Source organism: Protopterus annectens, chromosome 2.part1 (genome assembly GCF_019279795.1).
Source record: "Protopterus annectens isolate FY-2018-M chromosome 2.part1, PAN1.0, whole genome shotgun sequence".
Classification (NCBI taxonomy): domain Eukaryota; kingdom Metazoa; phylum Chordata; order Ceratodontiformes; family Protopteridae; genus Protopterus; species Protopterus annectens.
In genome coordinates, this window is record NC_056729.1 from 866,183,078 (window position 1) to 866,194,248 (window position 11,171).

Below are 11,171 nucleotides of genomic sequence, written 5' to 3' on the forward strand. Positions count from 1 at the left end.
GGGTATATAGCATCACATCTAGATAGTTTAAAATACTAATGCAACTTAAACTATTAGTTGTCAAAGAAATCACTTAGCTATGGATATTAACCTGAGCTTAAAAGGTTTAGTCACACGTTACTTTAACATTAGGATACAAATGTAAAGAAACAGAATTGTAGCTGTAGCTGTTATTATTATAAGTTAGTTACAAATATATTCATTATTTTAAGGGACATCCTGTTTCTAAATTTACTTGAGATATTATTATCGAAGATAGCTCTTTCTTTTCCTACTATATCTGAAACAGGATAATTTTAAAAGCTAATATCCATGCCTGGCTATAGCATGTTCATGATCAGTTACATTCTTGAAAAATGACTAAATAGGGATTAACATACCACTTAACTGCAGATTTTTAAAACAGGTACAAAGGCTGGTCATAGACTGGAGAGGAGGTAGTGTTGAATAGGTGCATTAGAGGACAAATTGATTCTTAATAATCATTTTTGCAAATAATCATGCCGAAGTTAAGAATGCTAAATCATTTTACTTTTCTAGACAACTTTCTCAAGCAGTAAATCACCCAGCTGCTTGCTGCCTTTCTAATCCTGGCCCATTGAATACTATGGAAGAATGTGAACTGGATGACCACTACTTTTCCACTATAACTGTTTCTACCTGAGGATCTGTTGCTATATCCCTTTTTTTTCCATCTTCATTTGGTCAATGGGAAGATTCTTTTTCTCAGGTTTGGGAAGAGCTCACCATGTCTGACATTGATGACCTGATTACTATGACCTCTAGTATGCTTACTACTAGTCATTTTGACTGTTGTCCTTCATGATTTCTGGTTACGTCTCTTGAAGTTATTGGTTTCTTGATTTTTGAGATCATTACCACATCTCTTAGCTTTGTTATGTCTCTTTCTTGCTTGAAAGAAGCATTGGTGACCCCACTCCTTAAGAAGGCAGGATTAGATTCTAATGATCTCAATAATTATTGTCCTGTCTATAACCTCCCCTTTTTGGGGAAAGTTCTTGAGAAGGTAATGTAGCAACAACTTGTTTAATTTATGTTTTATCAGGCCATTTAGATCCAGTCCAGTCTAGTTTTGTGGCAAGGTAGAGTCTTGATAGATTTCCTGGTTAATTATTCCAACTTAGTCCTTTTGGATTTCTCATCAGCATTTGATTTAGTGGATCACTCTTCTTTTAAATAGATTAGAGCATCACATCATAACATCAACAAAATTCACCCACCAACCCATCACAAATGAATTAAAGGAAAACAAGAATGTTTGAATTATGAAAAGTGACAAAGGGGGCACCTTGGTGCTAATGGATCAGGATAAATACATATATAACATCAAAATTATGTTGAACAACACCCAGGAATATGCACTTACTGACATTAATCAAGTGTTTGCCTGTTATAGAAGGGTGTTTTCCTTTTTATTTGAAAGTATTATGAATGGTAATTTGGATAAAAATACTTATGATTTTTGAAATATAGAAAAACCTAGACTTGGGACCTTATTTGGAATACTTAAGGTTCATAAGTCTCTTATTACCCACCCCCATTCAGACCCATTGTTTCTGCCCCAAATTACATCACTGAGGGTACTTGTTTGGTATTAGACTATGTTAAACCCCTTAGTTAAGAAAATGAAGTCCTACTTAAAAGATTCGTGTGACTTCTTAGACAATATTAGAACTTTTTCTAATGGGATAACATTTGATGTTTACTATTGATGTTATGTCCTTATTCACATGCATCCCTCATGAAGCTGGGATTGAATATGTATGTGAATTTTTGGGCAAGTTTTCTGATTTTGAGAATTCCACGTGTAATTTTGTTGTGACTTGATTGATGTATTGTTGAACAATAATTTTTTTATGTTTAATAAAAAAATATATAGACAAGTTGGGGGATTGCTATGGGGACAGCAGCTGCTCCTCCCTTTGCTAATATTGTGATGGGTTTGTGGGAGTTCTTAGTGCTAGAACCTCTAATGAAGCAATATGATGTTTTGTATTTTAAGAGATTTGTGGATGATTTGTTTTTTATTATTTAAGGAGATTTAAGAACAGTGACTGAGTTTATAGGTAGTTTAAATTCAAAGTCTGATTTTTTAAAGTTTACTGTGGGAGAGATTGGCTTTAAGGTGAATTTTGTTGATGTTACCTTAGAATGGGATTTTGTTATAAATAAATTCACTAGTAAAATTCATTGTAAAAAAAATTTTACAAACAGCTGTTTACATTATAGCAGTTTACACCCATATTTTATGAGGGGCAATATACCTAAAGGGCAGTTCATTAGAGCAAGTCTTATGACCAGTGAACATCAGCATTTAGCTGAAGAATTTGAGTTTATTATATCTATGTCCACTGATTGGGGCTATGATGAAAATTAAGTGAGGGAATTAGCCAAGATGGTGTTTGATAGAAGAGAAACACACTACCCACCTATTTTAAAGGTGCCATTTAACAATTCAAAAGACAACAATAATTTTAATTCTGATACTAATGTATTTTGTAGTCTGGATATGACTTTGGAAAGTGGGATTATCGGAGGAATAATCAAAGAAAATTGGAAAATAATAGAGGGGAATCAAAATTTACTTAGAACCGCATGACCGTTTCCACAATTTGTATATAAAAACCAGTGTAATTTGAAAACTTTATTTGAAAGAGATAAAACCAAGTATGTAAATGAAACAACCTATACTAACAACTTAAGTGGGATGCATAAATGTGGAAGTTGTAGTGTTTGTAGATTTATTTTAGAAGGACCACTTGTGAACTTAAGCCATTTACCTTATACTATAAAAGTTCCTGTTTTTTTTTAATTGTAAGAATAAAGGATTAGTTTACATAGGGCTTTGTGTGGGCTGTTCAGCTTTTTATATAGGAATGACTACTCATAGTTTAAGTGTTAGCATTAGGGAACATTATTATAATATAAAGAAAAAAGATGTAAAGAATGCATTTTTCAAACACACTTTAAAGTGTCACAATTATAAAAAAAAATGTATTTTCTGTTTTGGAACAGGGAGTCAGTGATTTGAGGGGTGGAGACTTGTAGAATGATTTAGAGCAAAAATAAGCCTTATAGAAAATTAAATTAAATTCTGACAAGGAACCTGGACTTAATGTTGTCAATATTAAGTGTTTTTGTAAAATATCGCAGAGTATATCTGTATAGATAGATTGTATATGTACAGTTAATTTACAGTGTTTTTATATATTTGCATATGTATTTTACTGAAGTACATGGTCTTTTTAAAATATTGTAATTGGTGGTGATTTTCTATTGGATGGAGTTTGTATTCAACCTTGGTAGTTTTGATTAAGTGTATTCTGATGAAGTCTTGGACGAAAGCATATAATAAACTGTTGTGTACACTAAAGAAATCTGTGCCTTTGTTATTCAGCCTGCTTCCAGTTCAGTTCTTATAACTGCTTAAGGTTTAAATTCATCTAAGTTCCATGGGAACTTTATTCCATAATTTAGAAATGTAGACAGAATAATGTTTTTTATTTTTTATTTTTGTGGTAGAATTAAATTCTGATTTTTAAATCTTATATTTCAGGTTTATTTAATATTTTGTGTATGACTTTTCAAGGAAAAATAATTAAGGTATTTTTTAATGGTAACCAGCCAGGGTTAAACAGTACTGTGTTTTGTTGTAGATAATAGTAGCAAATTAATCATTGGTATTATATGGTTCTAATTTATTTAGTTGGCTTGATTGGAGGTTGGATAGTTTGGAGGATGCATTTGCATACAGTAGGATGGATAGTTTAAAATTGCAAACAGTGAGCACCCAAGTATGATCAGACAGACCCCAGGATTCAGCAAGAAGCCGTGCAGGAATAAGTAATTCCTGCATGGCAGGGATAGTTCCTGTTCAACACAGCAGTGTGCCATGCATACTTATGAAGGTGCGCTGCCTTGCTCTAAAATGGACATGGTTCCAAGAACAAGTGCAGGGTGTGTGTCTGAGAGCAGAGCTCTCACAATTCACACACCCCCTGCACTCCAGAATTGCCTTTTGGCAAATAAAAACAAGCGCGAATGCTCGTAACACCCTAACCCATAAGGCAAACAAAAAATATATGTGGTCAAAGGCAAAAGGGACAATCGTCCCTACCAAGCATGCTTCTCAACTGTACAGATTTTCACAGAATGCCCAGATGTTTACCTCATATTAATGGTGTATTCCCCCTAAAATGTGTACCTGTCTGGCAAATAGCTGAGGATTAACGTCATTAAATAATTACAAAACATTTGAGTTTAAGACTCCACACATCCATCAGAAAATTCATGCTAATGTAAAACCTATTATTCTATCAACTTCTAAGTTTGTAAGAGCAATATTTAAAATCCACGCCATTTCTCCCCCCATCATTGTAGGTTTTGTCCAGATATTTTGCTCTATGAGGTTGAGAGGCGTGCTACCAAACCAAAAGTTATTAATATAACACAGGCAGCATAAGCACATAGAACACACCTCCCAACCTGTCAGAGTAAGGAATGTGGACATAGCCAAAAGGGACAATTGCCCCACAAAGCCAAAAGCTGATAAAAAAACAGGTTTAGCATTAGCAGGGATATTCTGAAGGGTATAGATGAAATAATACAACAAAACTTTTTTTTTTATAAATGCAATAAAGTTTAAGCATAGCTGCATGGGTGTGTCCATTGCTTAGCTACGCTTAGTCCAGCTTAAACAGCACAAGAAGTTAAACAGCAAGAGACATCCTACATAAGCAGTATTGTAGTAGTGTAGTGGTTAGAGTGTATGATTCTTGAGTACCCATTCTAGGTTTGATCCCCACTGTAACCAATTGAAATTTTACATGTGAAAGCAGTACATAAACTATTTTTTTTAGTATTACCTACTAAATAACATATATTTGTTAACCGAAGTACTGAATTAGGTCCAGATGTGAGGTGTCAGTTTAATAAAGTTGTGAAATCCCCATATAAACACAAGTGCCCCATACAGTATAGTTACACATGAATAAATGTAGTCCAGAGATCTTTTGCTGGTCTCCCCAACCTTAAGATTTTCCATTTTACAAAGATCCAGATCCTCCAAGAGCCTGTTAGAAGAAGATGTGAAGAGAGTAGTGCTTAGACTCTTGAAGTCATCTACTTTGCCCAAATTGTTGTTGGCTCCGACCCAGTCATTCTGGAGCCATCTGGATCAATTCTTCCTGTTGTGGTTCCTCCTCCCAGCTTAGTCAGGCCTTTGGAGCCAGAGATTTTGGTGCCGCTTGTTGTGGAACCCTTGGTTCCAGCTCCCCTTGTGGCTATCTCGGAGCCGAGTTCCACTCTGACACCTTTGGCACCATCAGTGGTGTCTAGGAGCTGAAGCTCACTGGTTGGCCCTGACAGGGACACTTGAACCTGAACCTCTTCATTGGCTAGGATGAGCTCGGATCCTACATCCATCTCAGAACCTGTCACTCTGGAGCCAAGGACTACCTTAGTTTCCTCAGGACTAGGGCTGTCTTCGGAGCTGGAGAGATCTGCATTTGAAATGATGAGGAGCGTGCTGTCTCAGTCATCAGCTCCGTGCAAGGGTACAGATACTCTTTCCCCTCAAACACCGACCTCTGTCTCAACACCTTCTCTCTCCCTTGGTAGCAGAGACCCGCAGCCTCAGGAGCCCCCATTGGTTGGCCCCCAGTCTTCCAAGACCTCCCCAGAATACCCTTCTGAGGAGCCCCCTCAGAAGAGGACATGCAAGAGGAAGCACATAGACTCCCCTGATGAGTCTATCACCTCAGACACTGACCTCGAGGAGTCAGATGGGTCCCCCGAGTAATCCTCTGATGATGTCTCCTTTGTAGACATTCTATAGATCCTAAAGCAGAGAGGCGGCTGGCCCACTGTCACCCCTTCTGATGAGGAATCAGTGTACTTGAAAGCTTTTGGGTCCCAACCTTCAGCCTCTTGGGTGTCTCCACCTTTTGACGAACTCTTGGACCTGGTTAGTTGAAAGGTGTGGGAAACTCCTGATGCTGCGGAGCCAGTCCCCAGAAGACCCAACAAATTTCTCTCCAAAACAGAGAGAATTTTTATCCAAGGGCGTGCCTGTATATGCCATGGTGGTGGCAGCGGCCACTAAGAAGGAGCTAGTGGAGACCTTTTCATCTGTCCTTCTGCTGAACAAAAAGTCTCAAATGATGGATAGATATGGGAAGCATATCTTCTCTTCAGCAGCTTTTACCCTCAGATAGCTGAACTAGCTCACACATTTTACTAGGCTTCAGAGAGATCTACTCAAGGAGTTAGGAGATACTCTTCAAGGTACATCTACTGAAGGAGTCCCTGAGAAGGTGACTGCTCAGTTGTCCACCTTAAATTCCATCATGAACTCCTCATTAAGGCTGATCTCCTATGCAGCTGATGAAGTGAGCAGGGCAGTGGGTTCATGGGTTTCCCTTAGGAGACACTCCTGGATCCACTTATGTAATTTTGCAGAGCCTTTCAAGTCTACTTTTGCCAAAGCCCCCTTTGACGGTTCTTCTCTGTTTGGACCTAAGGTAAAAGATACAGTCACTAAGTGTGAACAAGAAGGGAAAACTCTCTCTGCTGTGGCAGTAAGTTTTACCGTCCCTTCTAGACCATATCCCAAGGGTCAGTGAGGTGGTAAGATATGGTTCAAGAAGTCCCAGAGATTTTTCCCAGATGCACAGGGTGATTCCTCCTTCAGAGGCAGAGGAAGAGGAGCTAATGGTAGACGTCACTGGTCTGCAAAACCAGGGTGGCCGCAATTCCTTTTGAGGCCATCCATATCAGTGCTCCTGATGTGGGGCCCAGCTGTGTTTCTCTGGAGCCAGTCGAGGGTCGCGTATCTTTGTATCCAGCAGCCTGGCTAAACATCACCCAAGACAAATGGGTGCAAAGAATAATCACCAGAGGATACTCCATACCCTTTTCTCTTCCATCCCACAGTCCTAAGAAGATCTCACATGTTCCACCCAATCACAGGGATCAAGCAACTGTAGAAATGCAAAATATGCTTTTAAAGAGAGTGATCCAAACTGTCCCCACAAACCAGATAGGATTCGGAACTTACTCCAGATTCTTTTTAGTGCCAAAATGAACAGGGGACTGGAGGCCCATCTTGGACCTCAGCAAACTAAATTAATCCAGAAAGAAGGCCAAGTTCTGGATGGTGACACTGCAGTCTATACTCCCTCTGTTAGGGAAAGACAATTGGATGTGCTCCATAGACCTCCAAGATGCGTACTACCATATAAAAATGGGCAGACCATCGAGGAGTCATTTACGCTTCTGGCTGGGAGACAGTCATTACCAATTTTGTGCTCTGCCCTTTGGTCTCACCACAGCCCCAAGGGTGTTTAACAAATGTATGGCAGTAGTGACAGCTCACCTGAGACATCATGGATTCCAAGTGTTTCTGTACCTGGACGACTGGCTCCTGACCACCACCACCAGGCACCTACTCCTACAAGCCAAAGATTCGACTATCCAGCTCTATTCTCAGATGGGGATTACAATAAATTGGGAAAAGTCTGCCTTATCACCCTCTCAATTTGTGACTTTTAGAGGCACAGAACTAGACACAGTCACCATGCTAGCTTGTCTACCTGCAGACAGAATTCAAGACCTCAGACAACAAATTCACAGTTTGCTTCCTCTACAGAAAGTCAAGGCAAAGACAGTGCTCAAACTCTTAGGGACCATGGCCTCTACCATAACTCTTGTCCCACTAGCCAGATTGCATATGTGAATTCTTCAATGGCTTTTATTTTCCTAGTGGTCCCTTCAACAACTGCCTCTATCTCACTATATCTTCATAACAGAGTCGTGCAAAAAGGACCTTTGTTGGTGGATTCAGCCCAATCAGCTGACAACAGGCACTCCATTTCTCCCTTACCAACCCATTGCTACTGTGACCATGGATGCCTCACAGATAGGATGGGGGGCATTATCTAGGCAGGACTGTCCAGGGCACATGGCAAGATCATGAGACTCACATGCATATTAATGTCCTAGAGATGAGAGCATTGCTTCTAGCATTGCAAGCACTTCACAACTTTTTTCCACCAGGGACAATAGCAATCCAATCGGACAATATGTCAGTGGTATGGTATCTAAGCAAGCAAGGAGGAACCAGATCTTACCCCCTTTGTCAAGAGGCTCTTTGTGTTTCAAAGTGGGCAATATCTTCCCAACGCTTTCTAGTAGCAATGCATATCCCAGGGACAACTAATGTGATAGCTGACAAGCTCAGCAGGGCAGTCTTGATGCCTCATGAGTGGTCTCTGAATCAGGAAGTAGCGGAACAGATCTTCCACAAATGGGGACAGCCTTGTTGTGATCTCTTTGCCAGCCCAATCAATGCCAAATGCAGCAGCAATTTCTCCCTTATCCCCCCTCTGAAGGAGTCACCAAGAGACACACTTGTTCATGATTGGCCCCTGGGACTCCTTTATGCATTCCCTCTCTTTCTGCTCATATCCAAAGTGATACAGAAAGCAAAGTTATTGGGTAGCAAAATGATTCTCATCAATCCTAACTGGCCATGCCAGATTTGGTTCCCCTTTCTCGGGCCTCATCTACTAGATGATCCATGGACTCTGGACCCAGTGCCAGACCTCTTAACACACATGTCAGGCTCCCTTCACCCCTGCCTCCACATCCTCAACTTGACAGTGTGGCTGCTCCACTTCCATCCCTAGTCAGGCTTCATGATCTTTCACCTGTTGTAACTCACATCCTTACGTCTTCTCATAAACCTTCCACTAGTAAGTTATACACTAGCAAATGGAGAAGGTTTTCTATCTGGGCAAAAGAAAGAAATGTAAATCCTTACACAGCATCCATCCCTGTGGTGTTAGAATTTTTGTCTGAACTTTTCCATCAGGGATCAGCTGCTGCCACACACACATTGGCAGCGATATCTAACTTTCATTTGGGACAACATGAACCTAATCTGATGTCCCACAGATTATGTAAAACCTTCCTTAAAGGCGTTAATTTGCTGAGACCTCCCTTTCAGGAACCTGTACCTCCTTGGGATCTGAATTTTGTTCTGTTCAAACTAACTTCACCGCCTTTTGAGCCCACACATCCATGTCAATTGAAGTTTCTGTCTTGTAAGACTTTGTTTCTAGTAGTTATCACATCAGCTAGATGGGTGTCAGAGTTACAAGCACTGTCAATCAAGCCTCCTTATTTGATTTTCCACAAATGCAGAGTTTCCCTTTGTACAAATCCTTCCTTTATCACTAAACTTTGCTCTTAGACTAATTTGAACCAAACTATCGAACTGCCTGTATTTTTCCCTAATCATTCCAACACTGCAGAATACAAATTTCATCAACTTGATGTTCACAGGCAGTTATGGTTCTACCTTCACAGGACTAAGGAATTTAGAAAGTCATATCAATTGTTCATGTCCTTTTCTGAGTCTAGAATAGGTCTGCCAGTCTCCAAAGTGAAATGAAATGAACAAAGGCAGACACAGCGACAACACAAACTGGTTAAGAATATACCCAAAGGTAAGGAATCCAATAAAAGTTTTAATAAACTCCAAACAGCACAAAAGGTGATGTAAAGCACATTTCTTCTGGTCAATTCACCAGACTTCCTCAGACAAACTCATACAAAACAAGCACCAAGTTAAATTAAAAACTTTTCCCTCCAGAGTTACATCAACCAGTCAAACACATTGTTCAATTAACATCATTTAAAACATTAAAGTTATATAACAATACAATACTCTAGGACTTGTATTTAAAATTAAACAGTTTTTCCAAAAACATTTTATGGAAAACCATACTTATCAAAAAATCTAACCTGAAAAGCCAAAACATAAAAAAATGGGTACTACTCATAACCCCTATAAATATAGGTATCAAACTAATATAAAAATATTTTTTATATTATCTACTAAGACTCCCCAACTTAAGTATACAATAAATCATTTCTTGTATACTTAATATGAGGAGACTTAGTAGATAATATAAAAAATATATATAAAAAAGATTTTTTTATATTAGTTTAATACCTATATTTATAGGGGTTATGAGTAGTACCCATTTTTTATGTTTTGATTTTTCAGGTTAGTATTTTTTTGATAAGTTTGTTTTTTCATTAAATGTTTAATTTTAAGTACAAGTCCTAGGGTATTGTAATGTTATATAACTTTAATGTTTTAATTGATATTAATTGAACAATGTGTTTGATTGGTTGATGTAACTTTGGAGGGAAAAGTTTTTAATTTAACTTGGTGCTTGTTTTGTATGAGTTTGTCTGAGGAAGTCTGGTGAATCAACCAGACAAAAAGTGCTTTACATCACCTTTTGTGCTGTTTGGAGTTTATTAAAACTTTTATTGGATTCATTACTTCTGGGTGTGTTCTTATCCAGTCTCTAAAGTGACCCTATCTAATTGGATTTTGAACTGTATTTCCTTCATTTACTCCTCCAATGGAAAGACTCTACCATTCAAGATTAAGGCTCATTCCACAAGATCCCTGTCCACATCTGCTGCCTTTCAAGCCAGAGTTCCAAATGACAGTATTTGTGCAGCAGCAACTTGGGCCACCCCTCATACCTTTGTTACTCATTACAAACTGGATTTGACCTCCAGGGGTAGAGCCTCTTTTGGTTCCACGGTACTCAGGAGTATATTCCCATGAGCCACCCAAGAAAAAGGTGCTAGGAATGCTGTCCCATGTGTAAGAATGAAGGAGAGATAGGACTACAGAACATAAAGAAGTTATGTACTCCCCATAACGTTCCATGTTTGTAGTCCATCTCGCCCTTCATTCTTACAAACCCACCCACCTACCCCCATCCTGGAAAGATCTGGAGACAGGATAGTGTTGCCCTTGGTAGGGTGGAGACCTTTCATTATTGTTTTTTTCTGGATAACCTTTTCTCTCTTTCTAAAGTTTAGCAGCAAACAAGATCTGGGGATTGTACTAGTGCACTATGGGATACCTACCTAGCCACGAGCCAACTAAGATACTTTGAGCTTTGTAAAATCTGAGTCGGAGCCGAGGATCGGCTCAGAACACATATGTAAGAATGAAGGGCGAGATGGACTACAAACATGGAATGTTATGGTGAGTACATAACTTCTTTTTTTTTTTTGCAGTTATTATAATGCCATTTGCATATGTTAACAGAACTGGA